At 43.1% G+C, this 17,097-nt stretch overlaps 2 long non-coding RNA genes across 2 annotated transcripts in view; one reads left to right on the top strand and one right to left on the bottom strand.

Annotated features, from left to right (window-relative positions):
- The window catches only part of LOC142071652 (uncharacterized), an 85,384-nt gene that overhangs the window by 19,395 nt on the left and 48,892 nt on the right, over positions 1 to 17,097 (top strand). The window lies entirely within an intron of this gene.
- LOC142071653 (uncharacterized) overlaps positions 8,980 to 17,097 on the bottom strand; it is a 55,704-nt gene continuing 47,586 nt past the window's right edge. Inside the window, exons 2-3 of the long non-coding RNA XR_012667872.1 lie at positions 13,976 to 14,063; positions 8,980 to 10,066 (exon numbers count right to left, since the gene is read on the bottom strand). This is a non-coding gene — a long non-coding RNA (uncharacterized LOC142071653). The remainder of the gene's footprint in view (positions 10,067 to 13,975; positions 14,064 to 17,097) is intronic.

The raw sequence follows: 17,097 nt of genomic DNA, 5'->3' as shown, positions 1-17,097 counted from the left end.
ATCTGAAGTCAGCAAGATATTACTCTGTTATTCTGGACTGCACACCTGACATCAGCCATACGGAACAAATTACTTTAATGGTGCGTTTTGTAACCACAGAACCTACAATGAACAGAAAATGTCCCTGCAATGGTGACTATCAGAGCATTTTCTAGAATTTATTGACCTTGATACTACAGGAGCTGGTATGACAAACGTGCTTCTTAAAAAGCTGGAAGATACGGGAATTGCGATAGCTGACGTGAGAGGTCAGGGCTACGATAATGGTGCCAACATGAGAGGAAAGACCAGAGGAGTGCAGACACGGATCTGAGGGGTAAACCCTCGAGTTTTTTTTTTCTCCCATGCAGTTCTCATTCATTGAATTTGGTGGTCAGTGGTGCAGCATCAGCTTCTAATGAGGCTGCTGAATTTTTTAATGTAATTCAAAACATCTATGTATTTTTCTCTGCATCAACTCATCAACGGCAAATTTTGAAGCAACATCTGGGAACATCCTCTCTGAAACTGAAACCACTGAGTGCCACATGATGGGAAAGTCGAGTGGAGGAGATAAAGCCTATCAAACACCAAATTGGGAAGATAGATGATGCCATAGTTCCCATTATGGAGGATAATGCTATGACAGGAACTGTTTGTGGGAGAACAGTGGCAGAGGGAAATGGACTCACCAGAAACATACATAACTTCAAATTTCTGTGTGGCTTAGTGTTGTGGCATGACATACTCTTTGAAATAAATGTTGTAAGCAAGAGACTCCAAGGTGTTGACCTTGATATATGTAGAGCAATGGAATAACTGGACAAAGCAAAGTCATACCTACAGTCTTACTGGTCAGATGAGGGATTTCAAAACGTTCTGAAGAGTGCACAGAAGTTGGCAGAGGAGCTTCACACTGAAGCTATTTTCCCACCCTTTCAAGAATATAAGAGCCACCAAAGAAGAAGACATTTTGATTACAAGGCATGGTATAATCCCATAAGAGACCCCAAACAACAATTCAAAGTTGAATTCTTTAACCAGGTGCTAGATTGTGCAATACAGTCAGTTCAAAAAGGTTTAATTCAGCTCAAGGAACACAGCAGTATATTTGGGATGTTGTATGATATTCCAAAACTCCTCACTGTACCTGAAGAAGACCTACACCAGCAGTGCAGGGCACTAGAGACAGTGTTGATACATAATGACATGTGCAATATTGATGCGAGTGATTTAGGTGATGAACTGAAAGCCCTTTCAAGATACATTTCAGCAGGATCAACTCCAAAGGCTGCTCTTGAATACATGTGCACAAATAAGACGACCACCCTCTTTCCAAATGCTTTTGTTGCTCTGTGCATACTTCCTGTAACAGTTGCCGGTGGAGAATGCAGCTTCTCCAAGCTGAAGTTAATAAAAATACATCTACATCCAGGAGAGGCTGGTCAGCCTTGCAACCATCTCAATAGAGCATGAGCTGGCCCAGACTGTGGACCTTCAGGAAGCAGTTCAAATCTTTGCAACCAAGAAGGCATGGAAAGCACCACTTTGATTATTCAAACAGATAAAAATGCCAGTGTTTACTATGCAGACAAGAAAAGTTACATTTGCTGTTCAGGCGTTTGAAAGTTAAGTGTTACTTAAAATTTTTGAACAAGGCATTTTAAGTTGTTAGGTCTCCTTTATTGGGATAAGTAGCAGAGCAGTACCACGAGAGGAGTGGAATAGGAAGAAGGCAGAACTGAGACCTTTCAAAGTTTTGGCCCAGGCGAGGGGGCATGGGGGCATCATTTGAGCTCCCTGCCTCAGGTGCCAAAATGGTGTGGGCCGGCCCCGCTGGTTGACCCTCTGGCATTGGGCTTCTGTCCTCCAGTACTGACCCTCCGTTCTTTCCCTGGACTCTGCCCACCCTGGACCCAGCTTCCACTACTCGGCCTAACCACTCATGGCCCAGTCAGCTGCAGGAACAGAGCGCAATGGGCTGGTGGCAAAGCAGGCTGCAGTGGCGTGGTAACCTAGACTAGAATGATACATGCTTGGCCACAGGTATCCCTATAGGTTTGCTGGAGTGTGCAGAGACCGGGGTCAAGATTTTCATGTGTGCCTAAAATTAAGCTCCAAAAGTCATATATTTAGATGCCTCAATAAATGGCATGATTTTCAAAAGTGCTGAGTATGTAGAAACTCTCAAGCCCGTGGAAGTCCTAGCGACTTCAATAGACTTTTGATCAGGTCAATAATCAGGCCACTTTTTAGGAGCCTAAATATGAATTTAGGAACCTAACTTTAGTCTCACCGGCTTGGAAATCTTGTCCCACATTACTATTCAGAGGATGATTTGGGGAATCTGTCTATGTGTGCGTTATGAATTCTGGTTAACGTTATAACTTGCTGTATCATTGAATGCCTCCGTATGTAAGGAGTCGGCTGCCAGGGACCCTGTCATGTATCATCCCTACTGTCTAGAAAAAGCTACGGAACAAACAAAAGAAATTCTTACCCTGGTCTCTGGCTGAACAATGGGTATGCTAAGGAGGGTGCTTGAGAAGGGAGAGCCAGGTCTATTCTCGTGGTCTGAAAGGAGTGGGATTTGAGGAGGAAACCAATGAAACCAGATGGTAGTGCTTGTATTTAAAAACTCATGGGGACTCACAGAAACAAAGGGAGCTTGCGCTGGAGAGAGGAATAGACTGGCATGCATTTGTAGCAGAGGAATACTTTTCTAACCGAGGGACCAGCTGAGAAAGAAGGAAGCTGGGGGGCGGGGGGGGAGAGGAGAGGGGAGAGACTCCATGATTCACATGAGATGCATGTGCAGGAGAGGAAGGCTCTTGGAGATGTTACAGAAATCTGATCAAAGCCTGAAAAATGCTAAAGGGTGGTGTGCGGAAACTGAGGCAGGGAAATGCATCCAGTGATGCAGTTTCTAGATCTATATACTTCTTGTGTGAGCTAAAGTAAAGAGTGGCTGGTTTTTGGAACCAGTCCGTCCCCAAAGAGGTGAACTCTAAGACATCGTGCTCACAATGTTGGAGCTCTGGGAAAGGGTGTGCTTAAGTAACTGGGGTGTATATGGGATGTCAGGACTGATCCTGGGGGCCTAGGGCAACTCGACCACATCGTCACATTTCCATGAAGGACTGACAGGGATCCTGTACTCAGGAAGTATGTCAAAGGGGCAGAGGAAAGAGACAGTGCTGGAGCCTACTCAGGAAGCTTAAAGCACACGGGGCTAGGGTGTGAGGCTCAAATACAGCAATCTGGTGAGTTTCCAGGAAGGGGAGTTCTACCAGGGCTGTGACAGACACATTCTGTTCAAATTCATCATTGAAGTTACAGTGACTAACTACAGTGCTATACGTTCGAGGGTATAAAAGCTGTATTATTGTAAAATAACCTAGTTTGTGTTCGTGCCCATGGAACAGACTCAAACAAAAGGGAACTCCAGTTATTCGACATGTGATTTTAAGATTGGTCTCTTTCTCTCTTGCAGAAAGGGCAAGTTTCTCAACATTGCAGTCAGTTGACTGAATATTGGAGCTGGCCTGCATTGCAAAGAACAAGAGCTAGTTAAAAGTGTAGCTGCATCAGGTGTTTTTAAAGGATGATCAATTTGTTGCCTCAGAAGAGACAGGAGGAGTGAGAAGTGCAGACGTCCCTTAGTTCTCCTTGTTTCTCTTCCACATAGAGAGCTCCACATTTCGCTACTTTTCTACTCTAGGAGTCCATCTAAACTGCCTCCACCCAATGTCAGCCCTGCATAGAAAGGAGGGAGCCATTACAGTTTATTTAGATTGTAATTTCTTTATGGAAAGTACTATTACTGTGCGCCTAATGCAGCAGGACCCTGATCTCGGTTGAGGCCTCAGGCACTGCTGTAATCTAACAATAATAATTTAGGCTTCACACGGTTATGGTTGTGTAGTGCCAACAGTGAGTAAGACCAAAATGGTGGGTGACAGAAGGAAGTCTGAAGAGTACACGGGATAAGAGAAGGTGCAGATTTTTGTAACGGATTCAAAAATTGAAAAGAAACTGGAGAAGATTTCATTTTTACAAGCTTTTTTATTTATTTGAATGCATTTATAAATAAACCAACAAGGGCATGTGCATCTATGACCTCTGACCTTTGGTACTCAACTTGCCTTTTCTGACAGAACTGACATTGAATCAGACTAAAAACAAATAGTATAATTGCACCATTTCTTACCTCCATGTTATAGGCGTATCCTTCTCTTTGCAAGTATGGATGACAAGAAATGCAATAGCACATCCTGAGCAAGACTGGAGGAGTAATTACAGGAATGTCATAGACTTATTTAAAATTAAATTACATTTTTTCCAGTGAAAATCTTTTCAAGTTTTGGACAATTTCACCATACGTGACTCAGAGAGCCTGGACTATCCACAATCTGTCTCAAATATGTACTTGATGGGAAAAGCCCATTCTATATATTCTGCTTGGTTGAGGTTGGGACAATACAGAACTTGGTGTAGAGTAGTCATCTAATTAACAAAGTTACAAAAGTTTTGAAAATGAAATGCCAAAACATTGGGACATATGAACACTCAGCTCCCTCTTAACCAGGTCTCTATGTCATCACCATTCATTTGTTTTCACTAAGAGACCCTTTGCAATACTATTCTGTACCTTAGTGAAAGGTCCTAATGTTGTTTTGTTATTCTGCAAAATAAATTGTTTGATTACAAGACAGTGGGATTTAGGCAAATAAACTAGATTGTGTATATGACTGGTCATGTGTTAAAATATTATTAGTGCAAATTGACTAACTAGGTAGGTTGACCAGATGTCCCGATTTTTAAAGGGACAGTCCCAATTTTTGGGTGTTTTTCTTATATAGGATCCTATTACCTCCCACCCCCTGTCCCGATTTTTCACTTTTGCTGTCTGGTCACCCTATAACTAGGGCTTTTCTAGGTTCCTGGGGAGCTGACAGGCTTCCTGTAGAAGCAGCCAAAATGCTCTGATGAAGAATGAGAATATAGCCCATCGTTTATCTGTTATGGGTTATCAGTCTTGATGGGACAAGGCTGCACCCTCTGCTGGCAACAACTAGGCATTGAAAAGTCATGCCTGCCACAGAGGAGAGAGAGCAAGTTTAGGTACAGCCACTCAGCAGGAGTCCTCTTCACTGCTATGTAAGAAGCTTTGATGCTCCTGCTTCCTCTAGCCACAACAGCTGCATTCTGTCCTGAGGGGGTAGGCAGCTATAATGCAAAGGCTCCTCTTCTAGGGCAAGGAAGGATTCGGTGATGCCCCTATTCGCCAGCTGCTTCCAGTGTTGCATGTCCCAGAGAGTCCTAGGGGGCCCTATTCCCCAGCGACCTCTGCTGCTCCTCCTGCTGGTATTATAGGGCTCAAGACCTACCATTGCCACCAGCCATTCCCAGTGCCACCAACTCCCAAGGGTTCCCCCTTCCTCTGAAGCCTCAGGTATTGGCCACAACTGGAAGCAGGACATAAGAATTGACGTAACAATGGTCTAATTTGGTATGGCTAATCCGATCTTCTTAAGCAAGCTGCTTAGCATTTTGGGCACGTCTCCATGGAAATGAATATTGGTTTCCAGGCACTGAGGCCTGGTTTACACTTGAAAATTAGGTCGGCATAACTATGTCTCTCTGGAGTGTGAAAAATTCAGACCCCTGAGCAGCGTAGTTAAGCCGAACTAAGTCCCCATGTAGACAGCACTAGGACAGAAGAATTCTTCCGTCAACCTAGCTATCGTCTCTCGGCGAGGTGGACTACCTACGCCCAGGGAGAATCCCTCCAGTTGGTGTAGGTAGCATCTACACTGAAATGCTATGGCGGCACAGCTGTAGCAATGCCATTGTGCCTCTGTGGCTTTTTAAGTGTAGACAAACCCTGAGTCTTTGGTATGTATTTCTTTAACACTGTGGTAAGGAATGCGCACACTGTTATACTTTTAGAGTCATTCTCAATCACAAACAGCTGTCGCTCTTCCTACCAACGGCCTCCTTTCACCTCCAAGTGCATGTAATTTTGCAGACACTGAATGGGAAAAAAAAAACCCACCGATGGCGGATCGCTGTGTACAAACATTTAAGCAGCTCAGACCACGTTACAGGCTGGATTGTGCATTTTCACATGGTTCTGGGCAGTGGGCTCAGATCTGCGCTGAGGATCACAGGGAGTGATCGGGCATCACGAGCACGTCACGAGGCATGCTCACTGTCTTCATCCAATAGGATGGAGTAGATTGCTCCACTGCATGAATTGGCTTTGCTATCCAAGGACCAGTGTGAAGTAAGGGGTTGGGACCAGGGCTCTGTATCCTTCTGACCCCCTTTTTGGCAATATGTTCGCTGGAGGAAGAAGGGGGCAAACAGTCTGTGCTTGCACGAACTGCTGTTATCTGTGATGCTTGCTCAGGCAGCATGAAAAGGAGATTACTTTTGTGCCCACGTGCTACCCATCTGCATATGAGCTGTTCTAGTTTACTGCTATATGAGGTATAGGGAGAATCTTCTAAAATCCAACATTGGCAATCAAACCGATTGATATTGTAGCGGCAAAGGCTCAAATGCCCCTCCCATTTTGTTTCGCCAGTAAAGCCATGCCCACTGTGAATAATTAAAAGGAATTTAAAATTATTCATTCATTTCTGACCGTCACAGTGAATTCCTGGTGAAATGTGGAAGTCTGCATACCGTGAGCTCAGCTCACAGAGAGAGGAGTCATTGCAACCTTTTGAGCTGTTCATAGGAAGTTAAATGTATTTGTTCATTGTAGCAGAAGTTCCAGCCCAAGTCACACAGTCAGGTCCAGGGTCAATGCAATTGGCTGTCAGATCCAGGAATCCACTTTAGAGAGAAACTGTAAGGAAGTTAAATAATAATATAGACAGTAAATTCCACGCTCTAGAGACATCAATTATGAAGTATTTAGGCAAGCAGAGAAACAGATTTTGCTGGCTCAAAACATAATTGTAGCAGCAGAGGTTCCAGGCCTAAGTACAGCATAAGAGAATGCAGTGGGCATGCCCTCTCCTGCCTTTCACCTCTCCAAGTTGGAAGAAAAAAATCTAATGCCTTCTCTCCCAGGAACGTATAGCTAGGAGCGTGCTCTGTCTTCAGTCAATAGTACAACAGAGCTTAGTGGGATGAGGGGTTTGGAGTGATGTCTGAGTGTGTTCTAGAAGCAGGAGTCTTTTACAGAGAACACCTTAAAGTGAGTTTATTGTGTTCATGAAAGATCAGGCTTTCTTGAGAGGATGAAGAAAGGGGAGGTGATCTCTTTAATCAAAATAAATACAGCTGAAATACATGGGAGAACAGAGTGAACAAAACCTGTTCTGTTAAAAGGGCTCCCTGTGCATGTCACCTGAGGATGGGACCAGCCTCCTTACATGGTGCAGTCAGCAGATAGGGAAGACCTGATGCAAAAGACTCAGTCAAACTACTTTACTGATCTTGCAGGTCTCCCTTTCATGTTTTCAGAAGGAAAACAAAAAGGGGAATTCCTTATAGTTGCATTCATTAAGTTTCACTTCAGTTTTCTATGCCCAGCAACCTTCTACTGTAGCATTAAGACACAACATACTCTGTATTAGGCCCACATGCTGGAAAAAGTGGCCACTAATTTAGGATCCCTAACTAGAGACCCAAGACTGATTTTCAGAGGTGCCAAGTACCTACAACAGCCACTGAAGACAATGGGAGATATGGGTGCTTACTCTCTGTGATAGGTAGCTCCAGCCCTTCAAACTGGGGCAACCCATACTCAATGGCCACGTCTGAAAATATTGGCTTGAATGCACATTTTGGGTGTCTTGTAAGGCATGAAGCCAAAAGCTGAGTAATTTCAACCACCCAAGAAATGTTCCAAGCGCCCACAAATGACCATCCTCAGAAGACTCATCACTATTAAACAAAATAGCTCCTTGAGTTTCAATTTCAGATTACAAAAATACTTTAAAGCATTTTAGGTGGAGTTTATGCAACATCTTATTCCTCTATGAAAAGTAGCTCCTCATAAAAGAATAAGAGTAGGGAAAAGAGTTTAATAACACCTTCTCCCTATTACTCTGAATATATTTTGTCTGTTTTAATTCCCCCCCCCCGCTCTATTTTTAAGGATCCCTGAACTCTTTGCAGCTTTTCTTCCTCCTCTTATCCCCATACATCCCAAAGCCAGAGGGTAACTGTTTTAGTATCCCAGGGTCAGTTCTCAGGATACCCAGGACCCTGTGAGAAGGAGTCGTGCCTTTGGTAGTTGGATGTTAGCTCCCTAATTCCACCAATCTGCAGTGGCATGCCCTCTATGTATGCAAGGCATACCTTGCATTTCCCACTGGCTGGCTGCAGGCCATATCTGTCCACCCCCCATCTCCGGAGGACACCATTTTGTAGAACAAACCTCCATGCAGTGAACTTGCTCTTACCTCATAGAGGACGCCATTTTGGAACACCTAGTGAGTTGTTGCATACCTCACTAAAACTGTCATGGCATGCCACTGCCTGTCAGCCACTCAACCACTATCCTCCAGGCGATGCCAGCTCCCTTTTTTTGCCTTGCAGTTTAACAATAGGTGCACCCCCAAATCCCTTTGAATTGTTCCCCTGTGATATCCAGCCCCCTGATACTGGCTTATCAAAGAAATCCCAGATCCTCTGCTCCCACAGTTTATGTACCCCAGTTTAATAGTTTTACCTTAAATCACTGCTCCTGTAAAAATCCACAGCACTTGTGTGCACGTATTATAAAACAGAAGTATGTTTATTTAAGAAAGTATGGAGAGTTCACTAGAAACAAGACAGAGTGTTGGAAACAAATGGTTACAATACGAAACAAAAATCATAGAATGCAAGAAAGCTTATGCTCAAATAAATTGGTTAGTCTTAAGGTGCCACAAGTACTCCTTTTCTTTTCACTTATTAATAGTTACCCTTCTTATCTAATAAAGTAGATTCACCCCTCTTTCCAGCTCCCCTCCCACCCACCCCAGACTTCGGTTTTGAAGAGCTGGCTGGCTTCACAGGCAACCAGGACCCAATTTTTCAAGAGAAAAATTCCCCAAAGCATCTCCTCAGTGAATGGATGCCTTTCCCTACCCTGTGTTATATGAAAAGAGCCTTTTCTCTTTATTCATAGGCAGGGTGATTGTCTGTTGTAACGCTCCTTTTCATTTCCAAGTGGTTTTGATTGTTTGCCGTTCTCCCTGATGGTTTCACATGGAAAGTCTTGGGATGGAGCAAAGCTAGATAATTGGGTCTTGCATTACTTCAGTGGCTAACCTAGGAGGGGTAACAATTCTCTCCTGCTTGAAGGGGCCATCAAGACATATTATCTCCTGGTGACTAACTTTTACTGCAAGTCCATAAAGCATATTTTCCATATAAATACATTATTGCTTAAACACTACCTGTACATACAATGCACAATGAATATTAATCGTGGCATGATACAAGCTTTCTGTAGGTACCATACATGTTCCTCTTTCGGGATAAATATCCTGCAAAACCTAAGTTTAGTGTGGTGAGTTTGTCAGGTCTGAGGTAGGAGTTGTTGGCAAAGACAAGGCACCCATTGCCAAGGAGCCTCTGTGTCACAGTCTGTCTTAGCACTAGCAATCAGGGCTGCGAGCAGCCTGGAACACAGGTTGATGTAGCTCAGGGCAGGCATCTACAGGTTTTGTCAGAATAACAGCATTGTAATGTGTGTCCCTAGCGCTCCAAAAAGGAGGGGAAATGGAAATTCATGTCCCCTAGTATGCTTCCTTATGACCTCCTGCAGCACTACAAATACATTAACTTACCCATGCAGCTGGCCCTCAGTACCTTCCCTCTGCTTCGGTGATAGAATCTCAGAACAGTGATACTGCACAACCTTGTCAAACAGTGCTCTGTGGCTTTGAGTGTGTGTGGCAAGCGGGCAGCGTTGTAGGAAAGAGAACTTTAGTGAGCAGGCTCAGAAGCTGATCATGCAGTCGTTGGAGTTTTCCTCAAAGCCCCCCGCTCCTGGAGTCATATTGTTAGGTGAGCATCTCAGTTTTCATTTTTTTAAAAAAAGTTAATTTCTAGCCCTCATGGTTGCTGGAGAAACCTTTAGAAACAAGAAGGCAAATAGAAAGAAAGAGAATTGTATGAGTTTTAAGCCAATCTCAAGATTTTTTTTTATGCCTGGTTGATCGATTTATTCTATTTATTTTTTTTTGAATGGTTGTGGTTGGCAGTGCTGGGCCAGTGTTACAGACTGAGAAGACCATACTCTTCTGGTAGCAGCCTAGCCCAGCTTACACTCCTGAGCTACTTGGTGTCACCCCAGAAGTTTCCTCCTCAAACCTGACCAACTTTCTCCAGTCCTACTCATCATACTACATGACAGGGAATGTGGGGCTCTCAGAGGTCAGGAGTAGTGGGGGAGTTGGGCTGCTGGAATCAATTTTCGCTAGTAAGGACAAGGGTTTAGCTTATGGGAAGGAGGAGGGCTTTGGGGAATGAGGTTTAATAACTAGGAAGGTAAGCTGGATTTACTGATGTAGGACAATGTTTCACTGACACTTGATGTAGGACAATGTTTTTCAACCTTTTCAGGTTGGCAACCCCTTATTCCAAGGCAAAAATGTTCATTATCCCCCCACACACACATACACACATTACTCTAAGAGTAAGTGATAGCAATGACCACCCTCTATAATTTACTTGTGTATGTTTCATGAGGTTGACAGAGACTACATGACCTTGACGGGCCAGGGTTTGTGGGAGCAGGGTGTTTTTGGTTTGTTTGTTTGCTTTTAGATTGTAATTTAAACCCACACTATTAACCATTCCCAGGGTTGAGCCTTGAATCCATTTCACCCCTCCAACACAGGTTTTTTTCTGGACTCTGCAGGAGTCATGATTAAAATCAAGCTTCATGACTGAAATCAATTGACATGAGTCACTTGGATCATTTTTTTAACTCACTCTTTGGCTTATCAAACAAGCCCAAAGCATTAGCATGCCCTGTTCCCTCTTTCAATAACAATGAATAATATTTTGCTCTTATACAGAACCTTCCATCCGAGGATCTCAAGTACCTTTACAGTGGTGGGGAAGTAGTATTATCCCCATTTTAATGGTGGTGGAATTGAGCCACACAGAAGCTAATGGCCACGTTTTCAAATGTGCTCTGCACCCAGCTGCTCCCACTGACAGGAACAGAGTGCTGAGCACTTTTGAAAATTTGGCCCATTAATAAGTAAGTTGCTCAAAGTCACACCGCTGTTGAGTGAGAAATTAGAACTAATTTCTCCTGTATTCTCCTGAAGCCACTAGGTGGGCTGCCTCTCACTTTTTCTCTCCAGCTCTTGGAACAGATGAATACACCATTGTTTCCAGGAAGCTGTTTGCCATATGGTTGACCTACTGCTCCTCCTGTGTGAGTTTTGCAGATGGGATTTTGTGGGCACAGTGTGATGGAAAGCTAGGGGCTTTTCTGAAGCAGCAGCTTTCTGTTACAGACATCCTCCCCCTTGATAGTGTTCTGGTGCGGGAGTATGAGATGGAATGCTGTGGTTTCGGGAAGGAGCATGCCAGACTGTTCTGGCTCATGATTTCATTGTATGTCCACATATGCTTGCTGTGTGTTTTAAAGCACTAAGGAGCTACATTTTACTGGAGTAGGCTTAGCATATGTAATCTTCATTAATTCTTTAAATTGATGAGTAAGGCGCTCACCACAATTATTTTTTCCAACATGGATTGTGAGAGATATAAAGAAGTGTCAGAGAGTTATGAAGATCAAGTGTCTGTAGCACATATATCTTGCATCTCCTGAGCAGTTAAATTAACATCAGAGTTACATTACAGTGGCAAAGCCATAAAGCAGTTGGACTCTGTTTCCACCTGGTGTGGGATTATGTCTGCATATGAAAGAGTGCTTGAATTTGTTTCTGAGAAGTCTTGAATCAGAGAGATATTGAGATAAATTCTTTCTCCATGTTATGTATTCCTGGAGAAAGAACAGTGCCTGTCTGACTGTAACAAAGCAAAAGACTTTTAACTTACTGTGGGGGTGATGATAGCTAAAAGGACAATGGGGTACAAAAGGAAACATTTTAATAATGAAACTTCTTTGGAAATCTTCAGAAAACATGCATTTGGGGAAAAGAATGAGGATTTTTGGGAACCTATAACTGAGTTATTTGCAATGAAATCATGGATTATGGAATGTGTTTCCAAAATCACTTTGAATCATTTGAAGATTGTATTGATTTACTCTTGACACACTCTCCAGCTCTACTGTGGATCCATGTAAAGTATGCTTCAGTTTCCCCCAGCCATTTGTTTTTTTTTTAGTGAAAATGTGTTATCTGCTTGCCACAGGGAAAGAAAAGACCTTTGGTATTCTGTGGTGCTTCTAGACAGGTAGGGGAACATTTTCAGACAACAGACTTTAAGTTGAGCCTTCAAAAATATTGCATGCACTTGACGTGTTTGCAAATCCTACATTTATATATATACTGTTTAAGTATTTATATATGCAAGTAATTGATTTGCATGCATAATGAGTGCTCACACATTTTACACATGCAATTTTGACTTCCATATCTGAATATTTGGCCCTAAATAATGAATAAAGTGACGTGAGCATGGGATGGAGAGACAAAAAACAGAGTTCTATTCTGAACTTAGACATGGACTCATGTGACCTTAGGTAAATCACTAAACTCTTTGTTCTGTAGCTGTGCCATCTGTAAAATAGGGGTAGTAATGCTTATTTATTTTGGTAACGTGCTTTGGGTTCCTATGTGACTGAAGAGCATGCAAGTGTTGTCAGATGCTCTAATTTATGTATTTAGCATCTGCCATTCCTCAGGGGTACACCCCTGCTGTTATTTTTGTCCATTTAGACATGTATCTGTTAGATGATTTTAAGGTTGGATAAATAGCTTCCTACCTAACCATCTCAGAGAATCCTTTTCCATGTCTCCAAGGCTGTGATGGCATTTTATTATTTCACCTTGGGGTTGCAATTTTGTCACTGTTACTGCAGAGAAAATTGCATTGCGTGTTCCCCCATAGGCACTGGAATGTCCCCAGTGAGGGTCTTTCGACGGGATAAGGTGAAGTGAATTGGGCATCCTCTGTGAGCAGTGAATTTTTACTCTATGATACTATCCAACTATCCACAGATTTAATTCTCCGGTGTTCTGTGCTCTGCACTGGTCACCTGTTGGTTACCAAATTAAATGGAAGGTGTTTGTTTTGATCTGTGATGTTCTAAATGGGTTGAGATTTTCCTGGTTTTCCATTCCATGCTGCCCCAACTGCAGCAAATAGCGGAGGTGCTCAGGCTGGAAGAAGAGTGGGCTGGCGGTAGGGCCCAAATTCTAGCTCTGCAGGCCCAGCCCCCACATTCACGGTGGGACTATTAGCATGGGCTGCAGCAGAGGAGGGCTTTAGAGGGGAAGAAAGACTTTTGTGTTCTGTCAGATGTTTAATTTTATTTCTTTGGGTAATGTGTGGCAATGATTCCCTTTGCAACAAATTAACCAATTAAATTTGACCACTCTCCTGACTTGAAATGCTCTGTGAAATAACCAAGTCACCTCTAATTAAGTGTAAAATGACTATATTCATGCAAAGGTACCATATTGATTACAGCTAACTCTCTACCAATCAATCATTCCAGTCTAAACTTCCTGACTCTCATGGAATCAATACATGCAAATGAAAACTGTTAGGGAATTAAGATTAATTAATTCTTACAAAAAGTGCTAGTATCTGAAAGATCGTTAGCTGAAAGTGAAGTGTGGGCTTGACAAACCTGAAGGAGCCAGCTCTTAGTGTGTTCACCCCTTGCTTTTATCGCTGCCAGTTTAAGTCTTCATTAGGGACTTAAACTGATGATTACAATGAGTTTCTGAATCTTGATCATGCTGGCTGAATGGGTCTCATGGTGATCCTAAGAGCAGCTGCCTGCAAAAGGTAAGAAAACTAAATCTGGTATTATTCAGTGATCACCCACCTGTCATGACCGGGACATGGGCAGTCTGACCTAGTAGTCAGAGCAGGAATTGGGCATCAGGCCAGGTCAGATACCAGGAGGTCAGAGTCTGAGACAGGACAAACCAAAAGTCAAGTGTCAGGAGGCAGGCAGGGTCAGGTTACCAGGAGATCAGAAGCAGGAAATAAACTTGAGAGCAGAACCACAAATCGGCACTCAAAGTCAAGCCTGGGGAGTGGGAGCAGGAAGTACAAGTCACACAGCCCAGAGTAAGGTGGACCAGTTGCATGGATAACTTCCTGTTCCTGTGCTGGGTTTATATAGAAGCTGTGGACCAATCAGGACCCCCAGCATTCTGCCAGATTCCTGGACTGGAGTCCTCTGTCAGGGTTCAGCTTCTACCCTAGCAACTATTAGCACCACATTGGGTTAGTACCTACTACCTCCTAAGAGCCCTCTGGACCAGCATTCCAGACCTGTGGACCCTGACACCACCCTACCCAAACCATCAATCGGATATGCACATTTTTTGCAGATAATGGTTGCCTGTAATGTTGGTTACAGGCAGTGGCCCACAACCTGTTCCTCCAAGCTAGAATTGCTGCATTTCAGGAGACTTAGGGATTTGTTGGGGAGGAGGAATGGCTATAAATAAAAAGACTATTTGTTGGTAAGATTAAACCCATTTTTGTTTCTTACTGATTTCCTATAGTCACTGTAAGATCTTGCTTCTGTGATCTTTGAAACCTACCACTAATAGGAGCCTGGGAAGCGTGAGATGAAGATGACTGTTGCTGCCTGTGTGCACTGAATGATGTTATGATAGCTGTGCTTAGTCTTTGGAGGTGGCAGATCAGTTTTACTGTTCTTGGAAAAGACCCATCAGACAAACCTTCTCTCTCATCCCAACCACTCTGTAGACAGTTTGGTGTAGGGAAAATCTAGCCAACCATGGAGAGGGACAAAGTAAGCAGAAGAACAAGGTTGTGAGAAGGGAGGAGAAATTGAGTGGCTGTGGGTTTTCCAAAGATAAACTGGGGTGGTGGGGACAAATATGTAAAGCTGAACTCTCTGAAATTGCTGTTTTGATGTTCAAAACATAGAGACAGCCTCAGTCATAAAAGAAAGGTAATGAAGAACTGGCTTGGCAGATACTTGAGAAGCATCTGGGAGTTGTGGTGGATCAGACCCCCAACATGAGTCAGTAATACAATGCTGTTGCAAAAAAAGCAAATGCAATTTTAGGTTGCGTTAACAGAGGCACAGCCTGCAAGTCATGAGAGGTGATATCACCCCGCTACTAAGTGCTGGTTAGGCTTCAGCTGGTGTACTGTGTCCAATGTTGGTCACCAATGTATAGAAAGGATGCAGAGAAATTGGAAACAAGCGACACAGATGATCAAAGGCATGGAAGGTAAGCCATATGAGCAAAGGCTGAAGGAACTGTGTGTGTTTAGTTTGGAAAAGAGGAGATAGGATAGCCGTCTTCAAAAAGACTGCCATAAAAAGATGGAGAAAAGTTGTTCTCGCTTGCCACAGAGGGCAGGACAAGAGGCAGTGGGTTCAAACAGCACAGCAGATTTAGATTAAATCTCAGGAAAAACTTCCTAAGTGTAAGACCAGTGGGACAGTGGGACAATGGAACAAACTGCCTAGGGATGTTGTGGGAGCTCCTTCACTGGAAGTTTTCAAAAGGAGGCTGGAGAGCCATCTGTCCTGGATGGCTTAGATACAACAAATCCTGCATCTCAGCAGGGGGTTAGACTAGATGACCTTTGAGGTCCCTTCTAACCCTGTGATTCTATTCCCTGGGGATAAAAACCACTTCGTCTGTATGAACCGCAAGGTGGTCTCCATACGGCAAGAAAATTCACAGATTTTAAGGCCAACAGGGACCTTTCTGATTAAGAAGGGACCTCTATGACCAAAGAAAACTTCAGGAGTTACCAGTTTAGCAACCTTATCCTGCCCTATTGCTCCCTGTTCTAAAACTCAGTTCCACAGAACAGAAAAGGCATTTCAGTGCGCAAATAAGGACAATCTAACACAGCCACACCCATCATCTCAGTAAATGATAGTAGCCCCATCTTGTCATCTTGATGCCAACCATATTTATTTTTTTATCACAAAGATCTTTCTGTCGCCCACGAACAACTGATTCCAAAGAAGCTTAGGGTACTTTAGCAACCTTGGCCAAGATTGTCAAAAATGTGAGCCTCAAATTAGGCTCCTAAATCCTTATTTTGGCAGCTATATAAGTGGCCTGATTTTCAAATGTGCTGACTAGATTTAATCAAAACGTTTCAAATTTTGAAATGTTGACAAAACAATTTTAAAAATCAGGAAAAAAAATCAATGACATTTTTGTGAGACATTTCCTCTGTTAAACCTGGTCAAATTTTTTTTTTTTACTCATTTTTTGATCTTTTGAATTTTTTCTAAAATATTTCCCTTATTTTCAATGAGCTCTAGGACTGACCAATGGAAAATGCTGGTTGCTAAGCAAGCTTGAAAATCAAGCCACTGAAGTAGGTGTCTGTGATGACTGATCAGGCAGTGTAGGGAATCACCCAACAAACAAAATGGTAGGTAGGGGAACTTCTGAAGTTAATTTTCACTCACTGTGGGAGGGAAAATAAGAAGTCACTGAAATGCTCCTGTTACAATTTAGCATTGTATTATTTCTCCAATTCCTCCCGCTGGCCTCAGGCTCTGCAGGAGAGCAATTCAGTAGTCTCTTGGGAGAAACAGTGAGTGCTGAACAATGTCTAGAAAAGCTCACCAGCTGGGCTTAAAAAAAGCTACTAGTTGTCACACACTAACAAAGAGCCTAAAATATCAAAGAAGACATTACAAGTTTTCACAGTCAGACAAGCACCAATTTACAGTGTGGGGTAACGTTTTTTTAGCTGCAAATTTGATGCACCATGGTGCATAGTTGAAAGAACCAACATCAGGGTTCCGTGTGCCAACACTGGGTTCTGAAATGAGACACAGCAGGTAGGAAGCGCCTACACAAATTTCAAAAGATACCACATGTCTACGTGCTAGAGAACACACGCATATGCACACACCCCCTCCTCTGACAGTGATCAAAAGGCTTGCCTGGAATTTGCTCTCTGGGCAGCAGATTGACAACTAAT

This window comes from Caretta caretta, chromosome 3 (genome assembly GCF_965140235.1).
Source record: "Caretta caretta isolate rCarCar2 chromosome 3, rCarCar1.hap1, whole genome shotgun sequence".
NCBI classification, from domain to species: Eukaryota; Metazoa; Chordata; order Testudines; family Cheloniidae; genus Caretta; species Caretta caretta.
This window is presented reverse-complemented; position numbering and strand designations above follow the sequence as displayed.